This window comes from Diadema antillarum, unplaced genomic scaffold, assembly GCF_040938485.1.
Source record: "Diadema antillarum isolate AM-2024a unplaced genomic scaffold, OU_Dant_1.0 scf00000063, whole genome shotgun sequence".
In the NCBI taxonomy this organism is placed as follows: Eukaryota; Metazoa; Echinodermata; class Echinoidea; order Diadematoida; family Diadematidae; genus Diadema; species Diadema antillarum.
This window is the reverse complement of record NW_027270952.1, coordinates 2,668,062-2,689,645: the sequence shown is the minus strand read 5'-3', so window position 1 is coordinate 2,689,645 and position 21,584 is coordinate 2,668,062. Positions and strand designations below refer to the sequence as shown.

The 21,584-nt window shown below is 36.5% G+C and overlaps 1 pseudogene; it reads right to left on the bottom strand.

The window, feature by feature from the left end:
* Nucleotides 1-4,177: 4,177 nt before the first annotated feature.
* Nucleotides 4,178-20,809, bottom strand: LOC139716262 (uncharacterized; annotated as a pseudogene).
* Nucleotides 20,810-21,584: the final 775 nt, after the last annotated feature.

The window sequence follows — 21,584 nt, the reverse complement described above, 5'->3', positions numbered from 1 at the left end:
ACATAAACGTATTGTTGTTGGAGTGATTTGTATAGTATATGGTACTTCTGCGATCACGCCATTTGATTATACAGAGGATCCTTGCTTTGTAGCTGATGATTGATTGTTATGGTGACGAATATTCCTAGTATGGAATAAATATTAACGGACATTTGCAATGGATGAATATTGATAATGGTTTCATTCACCAGTGCAGTAGATATCTATGCTACGAAAACATAATCTAATCACGACTGTTCGTCATCAAAGGACAACTAAAAGTAGTGATTGTATTTCCTGCTGTTTGAACATCATGATATTACTTATAGAACTTTTGGAGAAAATAATTATAATGAAGATCAAGGTTTTCATCACCTTCATAAATACCGTTAGTTTTCAATGACCTGATAATGACGCAGTAAGTAATTAAAGTTTCGAAAAGATGAAATCAATATTACAGTTCACTGCATATACTTTATTTTCTACAAGACAAACGAGTAATCAGAGACGGAAAAATTTGCTTGCTAAATAAAAAAAGCCACAATAAAATGTCTCTCATTGTCATGAAATACGTGTTAAAATCATATTGTCTAACATCAACTCAACATAGAATCTAGCTCTAACGTAATATAGTCTACATAAACCAGCACTTAAGCCATACTGTCACTCAGTCTTCTCTAAGAACTCGTCGACGAGTATCAGGTCACTAAAAAAATCACATGGAGTAAACAGACTAATCGCGATATTGTATCATTTACTCCATCAACTATCACAAATGAATTAAATATGACATCAAATATTATAATCTAACAGATTGACAAACTAACAAACCCTTTGATGCAAGAGAATAATAGACACCGAAAATTTATAATCAAGTTAAGCCACGAAAATCCCAAATCACAGCTTTAAACAAAATCTTGCTTTTGAATTTACAAACTGATTTGTATATAATTGATAAGATGGTTTACTGTTCTCAAAAACTTGAATTACAGTAGTTGACAAATTGTACTGAGATCTTGAGGTGTCTCTTGCCACTTCAACGAATTCACACCACACTTCATCCAAAAATGATGCGGAACACATAAAATTGCATGGTTATAGTATGTAGTGAATTTCTGCTTTAGTTTCAAGAGTCTGCATCATTATGAAGTTATTATTTTTTTATTTTTTTATTTACTTTATATTGCAATCCTTTGTAAGAAAAAAAAAAACCTCATTTACTTTTGAGACTGCCAAAATAAGAATAAGATAAGGACCATACAATTACCGAAAGAATCTGGCAATGCGTTTGGAAAACTAGGATTAATATCAAGAACTGTTAAAAAAAGTGAGTATTTGATTAAAGCCGTGGTCTTCAATCAAATTTTTTGCTGTACACGTTATCAAAATCACATTATAAAAATAAACGTAATAGGGTTGGGCACATATTGTGCTCTCCTGTTGTCCAACAAAGCGTTGGCAAATGAAATGGCGTGAAAATGGTAGCGATCGTTTTGCCAAATGACACCAACCAAATTTATGTGCATTTCTGAATATCATAATTTCATGCAAACACTTCCCCTTTCTGCCGTTTTCTGCTTTCATCGTCGGGTATGAGGAGCAGCACTCCTGATGGGATATCATTTGTGATATTAGTGTCGACCGCAAAGAAATAGATTGCAATATGATGACAATGATTAATCATCTTCTAAAACTGCAACCAACAGCTTGTCTTGTCAATTTATCTGCGATCACACATTAATCCTCCTCTGACATCCCTGATAACATGAAACATACTTATGTAAACATAAATATGTATATATTCGTACATAATAATTACATATACTATATAATTATAATTATATATATATATATATATATATATATATATATATATATGTATATGCATAAACATGATATATGTTTATCTGTGTATGTAACAAAGCAAGATTCCTTTAATAGTGACCTCAGTGGTGTACGCTGCTATTAATTGGCATTTGTTATCTTGAATACCACTTCAACGCTGATCATATCAATCTAAATAGTTTCAGTGCGGGGCAAAACCTTATAAAAATATAAAGTAGTTTCTGCGACGAATCGAAACAGAGGATGTCACTTAACGTCTACTCAGCGAAACGGCAACACAAGCAAGCGAACATGCAAGGCCTCCATTAAGTGGTATGATGTTCATATTAATTATAGCAAATACATTACGTTTGATGATTTTGTAAAGGAATAACATGCATTGAAAGTGGCGAGTAAAAAAAATATGCAAGTACCACCGAATTCAAATGAAGCTTTCAGTTGAAGCAAATTTGACTTTAATCAAAACGTTAAGGAGCCTTAATAGCACTTGGATGCATCATTAAACACGGATACAGCTTAAATCAAACATACTGCAATGGAGTAGTAAGGGCTTCCTATAAATGTATCTTATCTAGCTACTGACTACATGACAAAGGGTAAAGTTCCTCTAAACGAAGAAAAAACTACGTACAATCATCTATCGTCTATCTATGCAATGTTTGTCACTTAAATTTGTCATAATTATAAATCTACATACAGATACATTAATTTTCAGGTAGAAACCCTTTAAACAAACATCCATTGTCAATTTATCTTCTGCATATTTGTAGAGGCCCTCTTCTTAGTATCAAGTTTTGCGCATGAGCTAATGTGATTAGCGTCTACGCTTCATAATTAATATCAGTTTCACCGTCGAAAGAAGAAAGCCCTCTCGCTCCTTCTTATGCCGCAGGTGGCTGTATGCCTTAACCGAGCATTTATGAAAGTTTGCTCTATATAGTTTACACTATAATTACAAGTTGGGATTACAATAAGACACATTCTACAACTCTCACTTCCCTACCAGCGGAGGAATATGATACCAGCACGTGAAGTATGCTGAGATGCATGAGATATCCTACACTTTTTATCCTTAGAGCTACATGAAACAAGTATTATGATACAAGAGTACATGAAATGTCCAGAAATGTGCATGATTTTATGTTATGTAAGCATACTTATCCACGAAGTACACAATCGCTGGAACCCGGCTGTATAGCTTAAGACAATGTAAGATTGGAACTACAAAGACAAAGAGAAATATAGGACAAACACAAAATCGAATCCTGTATATATACATAAGTCTGTTTCATATCATACACTATATACAAGGTTTTCAATCAAATATCTGTTTTGTTCAAACAGTCTCGACTGATATAGCTTTGCCCGGCCAAGCCTCTTAAAGTATGGAAATCCACATGATGGGTCATAACATACCCATGTTAACATTCATAAACTTGTTGCATCTTATGATAACTACATGCAAAATGAATAAAATACTTCTAAATCTAGTCTACAATGGTTGCGGTTTGCACCAGTAAATCTGCATGCCTGATAGCTTTCACAAACATTTCCCCCAACAGGAATTTCTTGCGTTCTCGAAACTCTACGTCTCAACTAAACGGTACAAGGGCACAGATAAATCGCGATTAACTCTTGGACTCCAATCTTTTCTATTTTAGCATACGGTAGTGTGCGCTGCGCTGTAGGGAAAAAAATTCGAATTTATACAGAGTGTGAAACACTCAAACGAATGAAATTTAAACAACAAAAAGGTACAGTTATCAAATTTCAGTATCTTTAAGAACCTGCACTTCTTTATTATGAAGAATATCATTGTGCTCCGATTTGAAAAGTGTTTCCACGTTTATTCCATATACATGTACATGTAGTAGGGGCCGCGAAACGTTTTTTTTTTTTACGTGCGGGGATGGGGAGGGGCGTTTTACCTCTCTTGATGGTGGGGTGGAATTCAAGCCCGGAAAATCATGGGGTACTGTGAGCTTGTAACTTGTAAGATTCTTTTTGATAAACCAAACGTATGTGTGCAGGGGGGGGGGGGGGTTGCAGCCCATCTGCGCGGGTATCCTTGTATTCCCTGCTTCTCCACCAGAGGGACGCGAAGCTCTCGCAGGTCTTACTGGGCCTTAAAAAATATAGTAGCCAAAATGGGTCTCAAGTTTTTTAAAAAAAGGTCGAGAAGCACGGCTTATATTCACATGAGCACCAATTTATGACAAACTACAACGGAATGATTAATACTCCTCTCCGCCGCTCAGTTTCTTATAGGAAGTTTTTTTTTTCATGTTTCCATCTCTGACGTTGTGTAAGCATGCATCAAACGCGCAGGAATTATGCCTGCAGAGAAGGCGTTTTAAACGTTCAGCATGTTCACAACGTCAGAGTCCGTGATTGGAATGTGAAGCGAGCTCTGCCCTATTGGCCCCGAGCTGACGGCGTCACCGGCAGTCAGCGTTCCGCACACGGCAGCTTCAACAATGTCGGTATGCGGAGTTGACGCGATGGGTGACAGGGTGGCGGTTTTACTGATTGGGGTTGGCAATGACGTGATAGGCAGCTTGGGTTTGGTGTCTGTGAGAACTTGAGAGTTGCCGGAGTGTGAAATGCTGTGGATGTGGTGATGTTGGTTGTGGGTGTGTTGTTGTTGATGGTTGTGGTTGTAATCCTTCTGCTGTTGGGAGGTTCTCTCCTCCGATTGTTGCCGATGTTGCTGTGTTTGTTGCTGCTGTGGCTGGACTGGCTATCTTGTAGTTTCATTTTCTTTGTCATCTTTCTTTCTTTGGCGCGACGATTTTGGAACCAGATTTTCACCTGAGATAGGCAAGTAACAGTGACATCGTCATTGTGTTTGCATTGCACTGGGGCAATAGGAGCATAAGAAAAAAATATATCAAATTTGACATGAATGTAACTTGTACTGTTTACACAAGAAATGAGGAACATGCACTTTTCTGTTTCTATTCCATTATTCATGATATACTTTAAGATGATCAAAATGTTTTCCAAAGGAATGGTAGACATGAAACTTCGACATAACAGTGAATAAATAAACTTTATGAGAGACTATATTTATCCCCTACAGATACTAAATATACCCTTATTCAAAAAAAAAAAGCTTGGTTTTCCCCCCATTTCATGAAAATAATAAAAAAAGCTTAATCGAGATATGGACAACTTATACATTCATATGATTATAATTGTACATATATTTGACATAAAAATATAATGATTGCAACTGCTGCACTTAGAGAGATCATAACTATTATGTTTGTTGATGTTCTCATAACTTCATTATGTTTTTTTAAAGACTGGTGGTGTTTGTGTATAACCTCAGTTAATATTAATGAAGAATAATTGAAGGTTAAATTTCTTCTTAAAATCGTGTTTGCAACTTGATTATAAGAAAAGGGTAGTGTGCATGCATCATTATGTATTGCCATTTTATTTGTTTTGTTGTTTTTTTTTACGACCTAACGGATTTGATAGCGACATCTTGATTTCTTTCTCATAAAGTAAGCTATACATTGCTCATTACGGGATAACGATATCAAAAGAGAAATATGTGGGAAAAAATCTACCACTCGTGAACATGGAACGAGTACTCATGAATTTTTGTATAAACACTAACGGTTCAAATTCATATTTAAAACAACAGTACATTTTCATAATAATATCCGCTTCCGTTTGTGGGGGTTCGCTTTTTTCCCTTCTTAAAACCGTCTTCGCGCAGGTAGTCTTTGTTTGAACGATTATTTCAAAGTTAAGCTATGCCTACTGCAGTTGATTTTCCCATCTTAATGTTTAAATTGCCCGTCAAGTTCTTGTCACGGGGCCTGTCAAAGTATCCACATAAATTTTAAGTTCTCACCTGTCGTTCAGAGAGGCCCAATGCCAAGGCAAGTTCACTCTTTCGTCTGATTGTGATATAGCGGCTGTAATGGAACTCTTTCTCCAACTCCAGTCGCTGGTGGTCAGTGTACACGACCCGGTACTTATCCTTGGTCCGAGTTTTGCCTGCTTAGAAACATGGTCAGAAAATGCCGAAAGGTCACCTCTTTGTTTGAATTTTAAGAAAACAGAAAGTATAACAAATCTAGAACATTTTTTTTTTTGGTCTTAATGATTCCTTAGCTTTCTAGATAACGAGTAGTAACATTATTTTGCAAGAGTTTTAACAATATCATGTAAGTGAAAATTGATTTTGGACAAGCTGCCACATCTGTTGAAACTTGAAAACCCCCTCTTTCCTGGTTGTATGCTCCAGACATGTCGGCATGAGTTCATAAAAGAAGTTAACATAAGAACCATGGTTTACGCTTTAGTTATAAGTAATAGCGCTAGGCCGTAATTCCTTTTGCATGCTAGCGTCAGAATGTTTGCTTGCCGACGTTATGAGCATAAAGGCGTTCGAAATATGCATAATCCGTTGACTACAATAAACGTAATCGTGGCCATTGTGGTTGCCTTTTGATAAATCGTGAATCTGTTTTCCCTATCTTGAACCTTATATAAGGGGAAGCCACGTACAAATGACAGAGGTGAAAGTGTCAAAGATATAAAAAATATAAAGAAGTATCAGAAGTAAGAAGTCATGTTCTAAATAATGTCATGTACAGTCCTCTGTATTTTACCTCGGAATTTTAACAAAATTGCAATTGTTTTCTTAATTGTGCTGTGCCAACTTTAACTTTGACATGTTAAAGTAAACCATTACATGTATAGTGGCTATATCATCTTCTAATTAAAGCAAATTTTAGATGGAAACTTTCTCTTTGAGCAAGAGAGTGTAAATGCGAGTTGGGAGTTTGTTTTCTGTTTTAATGTGTAAGATTTTGTAGGTTTGTGTGTCTTGTGTGTGTGTTTTGGTAATATTCACATCATTTGAATATCAAGCCAATTTTGCCGAACAATAGCGCCGACAGGGCAACGTGTAGATAATGTCTCTGGTGATATATTACTCGAGAAGTTCAAAAGACGTCATCATGAAAGAGCTAAATCAAACACTCAGCTACTGCACGCACACACAAATTGAATATGAATTTGTTGAACAGAAAACGTGACATCCATGATAAGCCTTAACTATGCTGATGAAGATTCTTTCTTGAATGGTTGGTAGCATGCCAGCAGGATGGACTTCTTGTGCAATGATTTACAGATGGTCGAACAGTTTCGATTACATCTTTATTTGATGTCTCCATTGTTCCATCCCAGAATGCTACACTGACTTATACCTGAAATACTTCCAATACTTCCATTTCTAACAGCTTGTTAAACACCATTGTATGTGAGTAAAGTGGGAGAGCTAGGGACGGCTTGGAAACTCGATGAAGTGTTCAATGTCATGTGAAATTCCCCACAATATCGATATTTAAATTTGATATTATAAGATGAGTTATCCCAAACTGTGTGTGATGTGATCATTAGTGAAAGCAAAAAGATTACCAAATTTTATCAATGAATGATTGAGGAAAATCGGACAACTAATGAACTAGAAACGATCATTAAAGTTATGGTTAAAAGTCCATTTTTCGACCTCTCCATATGGGATTTTGAAAAAAAAAGAATGTTTTGTTACAATAGTGTAACGATATCCAGAAAATATACAAAGGCGCTTAAAAAGTTCCATTTGGGTTTTTGAAAACACAAACTGAAATACGATAAAACTGATATTTTCCAAGGAGCTATACGTCGAGTGCTCGGCTGCTGTATTTAAAGTTTGAAACTTTGTCAAATTATAGTATGACTATTTATAACTGTTGAGTGTTCCCCAAACTTTCAAAGATTTCTTTCATTAATCCTTTTGCATTCGCTGAATTCACGTTAATATTTGAGAAAGCTTCCCGTTTACAGTGCTTATAAAAAGTTTTTACTCTCTGATTACGAAACCAACTATTCTCAGCATTAAATTATCTCAATTTTGTTTGGTAAATATTTTTGAAATAATGAGATAAGTGAATTTTTGACGTTTACACTAAGAACAAGATTAAAAAAAAGTAAGGCGTTTTTACTTTGACCGAAGGACAGTGAAACTTAGCGGAACCTGCAATGACAAACAAAATGTTGAGCATATCTTTACCATAAATCTAGTTTACAACGCATTTACGACATTATCGATAATTTCTGTCTCTTGCCGACTATGAACTCATAACTATTATGATTTCAATAATCGAGACGTCTTGCTTATATGACAGTGGACTCCAGTGTTATGTCACGTTACTTCATGTCAAATAAAGACTTAAGCTAGCAACAATGCGTCGATTGCAGACCGGCCATCGTAATACATGTAATTATTTTGTAAATGCAAGCTAGACAACAGTGATTTAAACGTGTCATAAAAAACTTAATTTCCAAATTTGAAAGGAACAGGTACAATGGAAAGGAATTTATTATTGAAATGACGACAGCAACGGATGGTCAACAAAATAAATGCTTTTTAAAATTCTGTGTTTTTGCTGATGTACACACTACGGATGGTGCAATAATTTCCGAAAAACGTCTAGCCTATTCTTTCCGAAGCACAGTGAGATAGCAATATCAGGTAAGAACCAGAAGAGAACAAATTTTATCATGATTACCTTCAATCATGTTATGAATCTCAAACTACTGTTTACTATTTAAATTGCTATTGATTATGTTCTTTGTACTATGACAAGGTTAAATCAAATATTCTTATCACAAAAGAAAGAGGTTTAGGATTTGCACAGTACCATAACAATACCATTATCAGTCACACAAGGACCTTTTGTTAAGTCATTTGAAAATCTTTGAAGTATAGATATTCTATGATTCAATTGCTATATTCGTGTTTAGATATAATGAAATGCTTCCCCAATCATTTCTTTTCACACAATAGCAACCTGCATTTATACGTCGCACTAATAGCATGAATAAAGTAGGCCTATAGATATCTGTTTGTACGAAATCATGTTAGTCATGCATCATTCCCTGTTATGAGTGACGACTTTAAAGTCAGGATGGCATGCGATTAATGTTTCATTCCAAATTAGTTTGGAGAGTAAAATTACGATAAATTGTTCCTTCTAGACAATCGAATAACTAATCTATTATTTTCTAGACACTTTCCAAAACACCCACGCAACAGCGTTGTCAACATAGTAACGAAATTGGACTTCTCGTAAGATGTTCATAACTATGCTCGTACATTTTAGGGTAAGCAATTCTTCATCAGCTTAAAACAAACTAGTCAATACCATTGAAAATATATCAAATTACATAGTCGATCATGTAGATGTGGTAAAATAATTTTCACTGCAGAAGTATATAGTTCTTCAACGAACGAGAAAAAGAAAATGATATGTCACCGAATATATCTGAAAGTATACTAGCTTATTACACCTTTGTTCTTACGACATATTCGTTGGGATGACGCTTGGTCATGTTGGTTGGTACACTAGGGTACCTTTCGAAGCGTCACCCGAAATGGTGGCAGAACATTCAATGGGGCCTGCGCCAGAACATCCATTACGAACTGTCACATACTTGGAGGCATGGTTAATGTGATACAGCAAGTCGCGCAACTTGTGACCATTTTTTCTCAAATACTACGAACATGTGATATAAATTCATGTGTCCCGATTTTGTCATTCTCTGTCAGAAAACAGGATATACTATCTAAAAGAATAAAAGGTGTAGGATATCCCAGAAAACCTTTGAATAAGAATTTTCCCTGGTCAGTAGGCTCTATTTTACCTTATATATAGATGTGCAAACAATTAAAAAAGGGTCATACAGGTGCTAAGAACGGGTGCGCGTCACGAGCTCGACACCCACGAGTTATACAGCTCACGAGTTATACAGCTCACGAGTTATACAGCTCACGAGTAATACAGCTCACGAGTAATACAGCACACGAGCTGGACACTATTAAGTGAACAAGACCCACGAGCTAGACACTTGGCCAATAAGGCCCATGAGATCGACACTATACAGGCTAACAAGACCCACAAGCTCGACGAAAGACAAAAAGGCCCATGAGCTCCACAGGACATCACGGGTCGAGCTCGTGGATTTTTTTTTCCAGGTGTCAAATTCATGGACCTTATTTGTGTAGTGACGAGGGCATAGGCCTTGTTTGCCTAGTTTCTAGCTCATGGGCCTGTTCTACGTAGTGTCTAGATGCTTGTTCTGTTTTACATGTTGGTGTCGAGCCCGTGTGCAGTATGACTCGTGAATGCATGATTGATTGACCTTTTTTCAATGTCTAGCTCGTGGGCCTGTTTTAGTTGATGTCGAGCTCGTAGGCCGCTCGTGGGATGACCCCGTTGAGAACAAGGCCAGCGAATCACTGCACACAAAAAGATGTTGACCCTAATTCCGAAGATTCGTAGAATACGAATATAACGTATTCAGTGTATACATCATCTTACGTGTTTCTATTTCTCCCTCTTGCGAAATGCTGTCTGCTTTGGTTTTCTGAGAGAAGCAGTGCAGTAATGATTGCACTCGATCTATATTAATGCTTTCCAGGAACTCGCATGGAATTTAAAGAAATAAAAGGGTTTAAGAACCTCAAATTTCTACCTGAAATGCATCACGTTCCTTAATGAAAAATATCTATGCCGTACATACACCAAATAAAAGGACACCATAGTGCATAACTGGCAGTTTGACGATCAGAAGTATTCCTCTATATTTGCCAAGATATAAACTGATTTGTTGCATACATCTTATTTCGAAAAAAAAAGTCCGCTTTAAAGCACTACCACATGTTTGTCACATGACAACGTGGATTAATGATTAATCATCAAAGGTGCATGGCAAATGTTCTTTGCGACGTCTGTATAGGGGAGACTTTTCTCGCAAAAGAGAAGACACACCAATTATCCGAGACACGAAATATAATTATGTGGCTTTATGATTTAGAAAAAAAAAAACCCGCAACGATATTTAGATAGTTTACTTATAGCAAAACGAGGGAAATCAAGGGAAATGAATAGAGGGGAAAAATCGTTGCCTGGGTGATAGGTCGCGTGGATTGTATGAACATACGGGTTCGTATGCGGGCGAAAAAAAAAAAACAGAAGAAGAAGAAACATCCTGGTAGGCCCGGTTCTTTCCACAGTTTAGCAGACTTCCTTGTTGAGCATAAGCGACTGGCTTGATTTGAATTGAGAGTGGACGAGTGATGCTGGAAATGAAAACTGTAATTTTTGTTCCAAGGTGCTCAACAAGAAGTTAATTCATGGTCTTACGCCTTGCCCCCTTTCAATGGTTTAGTTTTATGGCACCCCGCTCTTGCGTATCGGGCAAAGAAGGGCTAAGATTTATTGGCCTCTCGTCAATACTGGCTTAATGTTTAACCAAGTTGGGGATAATAAATCATCGAAGTTCATGCCTGTGTCAGCGAAAGAAGAGGGCCTATAGTTACATGAAGACGTGTTACAGTCACACTGATTAACCAGAAATCATATTTGTTAGTCCCAAGCACTGGCATTTCTGTAGGAGACTTTTGTTGACAGACGTCGACTGAGCTTATGCCATTATCCATGAGTTGTGCACAAAGAGGGCCATATGAACATTTCGTATTATTCATTTTGAAGGTACTAATGGCTGATTATATTTGATTTATCTTTATACACTAAAATGACAGCACCATTGTTTTGGTCTGTGCATAATTGTCTCAACTTTTTTCAGGGGAATGCTACAAACTTATTATTTTACTCCAGACTTTAGCAGAGAGTACATATAAAATATTGCGTGTCATTTATCTTTCTGTACCACAACGAATGCTACGAAAACTAAGGAGGGAGAGAGAGGAGCAACGGATAGGATCAACATGAAGAAAATAAATGATTTTAATCCACCCCTCTTAATGACAACAAGAAATTTTCCTCGTTAAAGTGCATAAGCAAAAAAAAAAAAATCTAAACTACCACACAAAGGAACTTAGATTGTTCCTGTGGTCAATGCGTATTTTCTTGTTCTTATAAGTCAAAGAGCTTTGTCTATATTCTAATTTTCCATAAAGATAAATGATATCACTTTGAACTGCAAATTCGTTTCTTTACATTTTACTCTCATTACGGTTTCGATTTCCTCTGCTTCAAAGTAGAAGGCATCAAAATTCGCAACATCTTTGATTAACCCCATAGAAGCTCATGCAAACTCACATTGTTGTCAGTATCAAATAACAATGAATGCAGTTAACGAAACATCAAAAATCATCTGATGCCTCTGCCCAGGTGATAATTCCTGCATGAGTATTTCACACTGTTTTTACACCTCTTTGTCATATTTGCTAAAATTCTATTTAAATGAAAGTAAGATAACGTATCATTATTTAATAAAAGCAACTGACATCACATTCATTATTTCAGGTTTAATTGTAGTCGCTAAGCTGTTACACAAATGAAGTTCGCAATCCAAAATTGCATTCTTTAAAACGAGAAGACTCTATATCCGTCTATCAAAGTTATCGAATCCTTCTAGGAATGAGATTCAACAACTTACAGTCATGGTCAAACTTGAGTCCCCGAAGTCATAGGGGTGGTAAAGACGGGGACCGACAAACAGATAGGAACAGATAACAGGAATGCGAAGAGAATGCCAATTATTTGGCGTCCTCAAACAGACATGTTTAATGATTTGACCGTTAACCACGCTAACGAGATTTTCATGTTACCTCTTGTTTGCACGAGGATTTTCATCGACACCGCTGACAATCTAACTGTTTTTGCGGCGATAAGTAAAAGAAATCAGTCGATGCATTGTTTCTTGTCCACCGCGCAATGGTGATATTATGAAGGGCTCGACATTAGCGGCGGACAGGTGGCCCGGGGCCACTAAAAAATGTCGGGCAACTAAACTTCCAAAAAGGTTATCTTTGGGTGGCCGGATCGGGTTACTACGATTCAACATGTCTTGTTTACTTATTTCCCTTAATATCGGGCTGATACACAATTATGTTTGTTTGGTTTTTTTTTTCGTTTTTTTTTTTCGGGCCACCAAACTTTGAAATTTAAAGAAATTATGACACATTTATACATTCATAATCTTCTTGTTTATCTCATGTCAGTATTTAATCTTTCTCTACCTTCTAATTTTCTTTCATTTTTATCGAATTATTTTTTTTTTACGTTAAATGTTTTTGGCGATTGATCTTATGCGGGAACCCTTTACTTTATTCTTTTCTACTTTTTCTCAAGGAATGAGCTAATTTCAGAGAGAGAGTTTAGACCACAAACGAATGCAAGTTGACCAAAAAGATTTCAGTAAGAATTCGCGATGACTTTAAATGGCAGAAAATCATATAAAGTTCATGTTCATTTTAGCTATATAGTTAAATCTAAAGGGAATAATCACTGATGGTAGGGGTGTCATTGAAATCGGATGTCTCCTAAGCTGTAGGGTCTGAAAGCTCAGAAAACAGTAATATTGGTATCTACTGCATGTGAAATAGTGTTAATGTCCTCGTCTCCCAATCGTAACACTGACCTGCCTATACACATTCCATTACGAGTTTCTTTCCTGAAAATGAAATTGTATTTAAAAAAGAAAGTTTGTATACGTCGCTTAAACTTATTCTTGCGTTGTATCTCCTCTATTATGTACAACAAACACGACTTTCAGGTGGGGCGTGGTATAGTTGATAAGAAATAGATAGCAAAAGCAGGATTTTTCTACCGTTTTGCGTACAGTAAGTGTTACACTTGTAATATGACGTCAACATCCCCTCCGAAAAGTTAGCGCGCACGAGTGATTTCGGCACAATATCACTCTTTTGTGAACAATTTGACTCTCCACGTCTGAGATATTTTGAATTTTGTCATGTTTGTCTAACATTTACCACTTTTGTATTTCTATTTTCAGTTTGTCAGAAATAAGTTTACTTATTCTTATCTGGTACATCAGTTGTCTGGAGCAAGTTTTGGAACGTACTTAAACATTTTTGCTGGCAACAGTGTTTGATCTAGCTATGTTCCCAACTTTAACATTACTTGACACTACCTTAACCTACTTCTTTATTTCTTATTTCTCTATTTATTTCTTTATATATTTATTTATTTATTCAATTATTCATTTATCTATTCATCTATTTACTTATCTATCTATCTATCTATCTGCCATTGGTATTTTCCCAAGCTTACGAAAAACATTATACCCCCATATACAACATGAAAACAAATTCTTCCAAGCTACACAAGTTAATAAATATCTTACTTGAAGTTGCTCTGCGTTGAAACGATATGAAACGTTTAACTGGATCAACAATCTATGTACACCATGCTTGACCTAAAGGGTGATTTCAGGGATGACGTTAGCTGATTAACCTGGCATTCAAATTTTCACGACGCAGCAGCATTTGCTTGAATTTCGATGGGATTTGAAGCAAATTGTTGCCTTATTTTCACTGTCTCTGACTCTTGAAAGATGTCCTCTTTCCTTGCAGATAAGGTGTACCTCACCATTGATTATAATACATTTTTGTACCCTATAATCTTATATAGGCCTACTAAGTAGTTAGTCATACCGTTGTATTACTAGTATTCAGAAGGAACAATAGGACTACTTGATAAGAACGTATAGCTCACAAACAGGACGAAATCATGCATCAGCATCTGCAGAAGCATAATCAGACATCAATAACTGAAACTTGAACAAGAATGCATTTACAAGGCCAAACTTCAGTGGAATAATAATATTGTTATGTACATAATGCTGCATTGAAATTTAGTTTTTTTTCGGATTAATGCACTTAGAAACGTCAGCATTATGCGCTATATAACTGTTATCTATCATTATTATTATCATCATTATTTACCCAAACTGTCATGATATATAAAATGAACATATAAAATGCATATATTTTGTTTATTAATGTGTGTGTGTGTGTGTGTGTGTGTGTCTATGGTTTTGGGAACGAAGTTGATCAAAAAATGTATCCAGCGTCAATAAATTATTAGTTTCACTTCAATCTGAGCAAACAGAGGCTTATCTTTTTAATTTGCATTGATGCCATGCTCTTTTACATATACACTATGTATAAGTACTACAAAAAATAAGATAAATGATATAAGAATACTACTAGTATGAAAAATAAAACTGAGGTAAAATGTCGTAGGTGCACGCTTATGCTAAGACCCGTGAAAATCAGCCTAAAATTCATTTCAAAACTATGGTGTACCGGACACTTCGAACTCTTATACTGACTCAAATGCAGTAAGCTTCCATGGACTATGATGATGCCTGATATATTGAGACGTTAATTTTAGATTTCATAGGATGCTATCCATTTTTCAATATGTAATCTTAAATTAATTTGTGTTTGCCATCACACATCAATATCATTATATCCATTTTCCCTAGTTGGCTGTTTTGACAAGACTATCAGTAATTAAAGGGATGGTATAGTACTGGTGGAGAGATGAGGATTGGGCTTTTAACGTTGTGCGAGATACCAAGAAACCACTTATGAAATAATACAGAGCATACCATTCTAAGAGGAATTCAAAGTTTATTAGATAAAAATCGGTTTTGGAATGGCTGAGACATCCGAAAACAAAGTAAAACAAAGCGATCCTGATAAAAGGTGGGTTCCCCCTTTTATTAGGATTGCTCTGTTTTGGATATCATCTTAGCCACTTCAAAATCAATTTTCATCAACAGAACTTTGAATACCTCTTGGAATCACCTACTCTTTCATATTCCATAAGAGGTTTCTCATTTTCTCACCAAAAAAATGTTAGAAACATAAAGTTAGGTCTCAACCAAAACTATACTCCCCTTTAAGAGTCGATGCATATTGCAAGCCCGGATGTTAACAAATGTGAAAATAAATACACACATGACACTGAGGTGTAATAAAGCACATTTATAGTCATTGACTCCCAAACATTGTTCTTTGAAATTGTCTTCAGTCAATCGAAGGATGCTGACACAAAACAAATTAAAACGATACTTGTAATCTCAAGTCCCATTGTAACATCATATAGTAGCAATTGCGAATTACAGCAAATAGGTCGAATTGCCAATTGTTATATCATAAAACTCTTTTCAGGTGTAGTTACGTTGAAGGGTCTCGTACATACTTACTATTAGCGAGCTTGCATGGAAATTGCTTTACAACCGCTCTCCTGTGGATTTATAATGTCTAAATAGCGTTCTGAGAGTTCTCGCCGTGACGTCTCATAAAGTGTACAACCACAAGAAAAAAAAAAAAACCCTGCCTCAATACGCACAAGATATATGGTTGTATGTCAAGTGCTGATGCACATCTTATTTTCATAAAGAAATCATATCGAATAAAGTCTTCTAAAATCTTCTACGTATAAATATACAAACTACGCAGTTACTTTTGGTTTCATCACTTTGAGCACACAATAAAAGTATGCCAGTATTTCCATAATGAAGGAAGTTAAGCTAGTTAGTTTGCGGTGCCATCCACCAAGGTAATATAATCGTTGTACTTTCTGTAACATTATACTATAGGGCAAAAAAAAAGGATAAAAAAGCTCGATCCTTCTACCATTGTGGTTAATTTTGCTCTTTTCCTTTCTGAATATTGCGACTTTCAAAAAGAAAGAAAGAATAGAGGTCAGTTTCTCTCCCCTCCCCCTCCCCCCTCCCTCAGTGTCTCAGTTAAAGTTTATGAAAAAGTTATCTTAAGATCAGTGATGATTGCTGCGGAGTAAAGGGGAGCAGGGAGAGAAGACTATTGTTTTTAGTGTAAACGGCTTTCACAATCACTTTGATTAATCATGGAACATTATTTTACTCTAGTTGCGGGGAGGGGGCGGAGAGGGTGGCGGGGCAAAAACACAAAAATATGGCACCTGTGTAAATATTTATGTGAAACCACGCTCCGTCTTATCACCTGAAACATAGATTGATCGCTTTTTCTCATAAAACACTGTAAAAGGCGAAATTAACGAAATCAACGAAAGTAAAAGGCATCCATTGTAAAATGGTTATAATTTCACCGAAAACAGTCGCTGTCTCTTATCGATTTCTAACGTTGAACCAACTCCTATTCTCTTTAATCACATTATCTGCGCACACTCAGTCAGTCTGTCGATCATCTCTTTTATTTTGAATAATTTTCGCCGGTTATGCTTTAATACACTTATATCTGCCTTACCCCTTTAAATATGCATCCTTATAATTACACAAACACTCATTCTTTTGATTATGGGGTGCTACTTCGGAAGAAAAGTTGAACTATTTAATACAGTTCCATCAGTTTGCTCAAGCTTTGTTCACAAAGCTGTAAAGTGAAATTCCTTTTGGTTTTGATCTCCCTGTTTTATTCCCTTCTTGTACGTTTATTTTGAATATAGTATTATCATCTCACGATAACGTCCTATAGTTACTTTTGCAATAGCAAATGTTCAAAGATTATTCACGTTGCGCATGGTCATATATAAATTTAATTGTCTCTACAATTTTGATATGCATTTCCTTGACTTCAAAAAGGGAATAATACTCCAAGCAACTGTAGTATTTATTACGTCTCTCAAAGAAATTAAACTACAATAGGGCACTGACGATTAGTCAAAAAATAAAGAAGAAAAGAAACAATCCAGGAATGTTTACCAGTAAGTGAATGAAAGAAAGAATTCTGTTGAAAGAACAAAGGCTAGAGGCAGAAGGAGAAGTAAAGAGTGTCAGATCGTGAGATCAAAATATTGTGGTCTCTATATAAAGTAATCTACAACTACATTAACTGAGTGATTTCTCTGTAATGTGATCCACTGCAATTATATACTGCAATCTGTACAATTGCGCAAGTGACACTGAAAGTCTTGGAACATGGTGTCGGAGTAAAACCCAATCGTTCATATTTTATTGCAATTATCTATTTCATTCACTGATGATGGAAGCTTGGCAAAAGTGTTAAAAGATGTCAGTATCAAAAGTATCGAATACAAATGATGCGAGAGTTTATTCATCATATCTTTTTAATGGTATTCGACATAGAGAAACGTCTTGTCCTTTCTTCCGAAGTATCAAGTGACGAAATTTATCGATGATATCCATATTTTCCTTGAAGAGAATGTACAATAACGCACTCATCGTGTGTATGAATACAACTGTGCGCGTCATTCTCTGACGAAAAGAAAGTTTTCTATGTTTTCTCCTGCATCAAAAAGTATTGATGCATGCATTAACTCCTATATCAACACACTGCGATTATATTTACATTTGTCTTTTTTTTTGTAACTGACCTCGAAAAAAGTGGAAGAAATCTTTGTCTCTATATCTTGCACATTTAGGAAACAGAAAACGTAGTTTTAAGGTTTGTTCCTTTTTATCGCTGTAAGCTATCACCTTTAATCGAGTTGGGTGGCTGGCATGATAGCTTTATGTTATTATAAATGGGATTTTAGATCTTCACTTGAATGTTTGCTAAGCGTTCGATAGCATTCGGCTGTAAATGCTAACTCCGAGAAAAGACATTTTACAAGGTGAAGAAGTATAAGTAATAGCTTTCTTCAGCACGTAAAGACCAGCACGTAGAATAATTGAGACTGAATGTAAAGTAGCTCTGAAGTAATAAAACGTGTATTAGTCAAAATACCTAGTGGAAATTGTACAATAAAAGAGCCTTTCAGCGCACAGTATGGATTATAAAACTGTTATTGGCAGCCATATATCCGTTGCTTTTATGGGAGCGCCAAGAATGGCGAGTGTGTGTGTGTGTGACACAGAGATGCCAGCGGCGCGAACCCCGTCAACAAAACTGGTATCAACCGCTCTCATCTTCTCAGTTTGTAGAACGGCGATCAAAATGGGCATCGCATCCAATTCATTTCAATATTTTGATTCTTCGTTAGTGTATTTAACTTATCAACTAAGCAAAAATTGAATTTCACATGTGGAATATCAACTGGCAGGAAGAAAATGATTGCTGTGCCTCAAAATGAGATGTGTCTCAAAATGAGTAACGTGGTACGCTATGTCACCCCGGACCCGGATAAAATCATTTGATACCAAGAAGAAAATGGCAATGGGATTCACTCATCTTTACATTTACCATAAAAGGTAAGGCAACCTTTTCGAGTGCAGTTATTTCTTTTGCCATGACAGCTAAATGTAATTTTTGTGCAATTGTAACTGACTCTTGTGAATTGCTTGTTTGTTTTTGTTAAGATTAAGTTACCGTAGTCATTATTCTTTCCCCATATTTTGTGTTCATCGTCGATGTTAATAGCCTGAGAATCAATCTAATTTTCAGTCCAATTTAATTCGTATCTTGGGAAAAAAACATTTTACGAAATGGGAAATTGACTTTTTGGAAAAGAAAATCTAATCATACTTGTAAGTTTCATCTGCGCACTTAAATAGAAAATCTTGAGGAAAACTTTAAAATGTCATCTCAGGAGTGTTAGATTTCTTGCTTGGTTGGTGATCATTTCGTTGATTTTTGTTGATTCTAGGTATATATATTTGTATTTATGTGCTCGGTGTATATAATATAAGAATATATATCAATCTATGATTGCATTTTAGAATTTGAATGCAATGCACCCTAAGTATTTTAGTCCTTTAATATACGAGTTTCTTTTCAAAAGTGGATTTCTCTTTAAGAACATCAGCATGATATGCTACATTTGTGCTGGTGAATTTTGTGCACACTTTTGCAAAACAATAATAATAATAATAATAATTTTGTTTTTCATCTTAATTCCTCAGCTGGTGCGTTTGTCGTTGTCACTCCCATGCGTCACTCGAACCTTTTCCAGTCTGCTCACAATCATATTCGTTTGCCTTAGATTTATATGTAGGCCAATAATCTCTGCTTGAAGAAATAATAGCTTTGGTGTCTATATGTCGATAAAGAAACTGAAATCACGAAAAAGTGGAAAATTCCCATGATTACTATTCCCCATCAAGTCATTTAAAGTGAATTAAAACAGAGGAAGAACTTCTTCAGAAAGTGTTTTTGTTTGTTTTTAAATTGCGTTTGTTCTCAAGAAGGTACAATACATTGTAACTATGATTATCTATCCCCGTATTATGTAAACTTTCCACAAAAAACCTAAACTTTCCACAAAAAAATATAAACTTTTGAGATGAGATATAGATATCTCCGAAAAAAAAGTGCACTCAGTATTCAAGTCGGAAATTTTCTTGATATGATCTAGTCGTTCGTTTGTTTAGCAAAATCGTACATAATCATGCATGGATATCGCATGTGATATAAATTTGTTATCCTCAATAGTGTTCATACATCTTTAGAACATCTCTTACTAACCTTGAAATATGGACAAGAAATAGGAACGTTATAATTACCTCATTTGTCTCGAAGAAATTTAGCAGTAGCTAGCATTGTGTGAGCATCTTTTCCGTGGTATTTTATGTTTTATTCCAGTATAGCGTAAAAACAACCATTGCTTTTTTTTAGAGTCGATTGAAATCAAGAACGCGTAAGTGGATGACCTTTTGTGTGAGGTCTGCATGTGAACCGTGATCTATTTTGTGGGATGTTTTTGAGTCTGCATCAAGAATAAACAGAATTACCTGTTTGTGGATTGAAGCGATATGTAGAACTTTTCATCCAGTCGTACGTTCTCAAAGGCCGATGAAGAGCTTGGGCAACAGACTGGATGCCACCGGAACTGGTATATGTTTGTGATTGACCAGGCCCGTTCGAGAAATCATCTACATTTCCGGAATATACAGTAGTTGGCCCTCCCGATACGCTTGTCGAGTTCGTTGACGGATGATGGAAGTACGGCCAATCTCCAGACGTCGTCGTGCCGACTGAGGTTGCCGAGATTGCCCCGGGTAGACTGGTGCTCCAGCCCGCTCCCGAATTGTGCTGGAGTTGAGACGAGGCGGTCGCCGTCTGGCCGCTCTCCCCTCCAGTCACCCCATGGAAAGGCAGGGGCTGCCAGTACTCGGCCGAGGAAAATTGATGATGCGGAGCAGGATGATGGCCCTGCTGCGGGAAGGTTCCCGGGGCGGTTGGGTGGAGGTACATACTCTCCGCCTGCTGTGGGTGCAGATACTCGAGCGTCATCATAAAATATGGTTTTATAGTTCTGCAACGAGGCAACCGATATTATATGACCCCTCAACCAATAGGCGTGTTGATGCCGGCGGCGTTCTACCAACGATTACAGATTTTATGTCCAAACTACTATGAAAACAAAACCCGCCCTTTTCGTAAACTTCGTACTCGAAAGTTCATGCACGACTGATTTTGATATAATGTCTATGATGAACTAGCTCGGGAATTTGAAATCGTTGAAAGAAAGGTAACTATAACTTGTCCAATGCTGCGATTACCGCAAACGACGAGTAAAATATTCGGTGACGTGTTTACCTTTGTCAAACTTTTCCATCCAATATGCAACTCTCATATCGCTCGCAACACCGACTAAAACGAACGCTCTGCGAAAGAGATATCTGTCGATCATGTGACGTCTAGGCCAGGTCTTACTGGCTCAGCTTTTGAAAGGATTACAATAAACGTCATATGCTGCCGTGGAGCTTGTCAAGTCACACAACTGGAAGCTGCTCGAGCGGCAAGTCCTTGTACAGCGAGTTGAGCTTCAGTGGAGGATGCAGATCCGTCTCAATTTATGATGGCAAACTTACACAGCGAAATCTTCGAGGAAATTAGTGCCTTGGAGAGCACGACTCGAGAAATGGTAGCCCATAGCTTTTATGACAGTTTCTCAAGCACAGGTGTCGATTGGCTCAGGTGTGTCGAGTCCGCGGTTATTACCTGTTCAAGTTTTTAGCAAACAGAAGTTCAAAACAGACCCTTTGCTGCTGGGCGTCTAAGTTCAAAT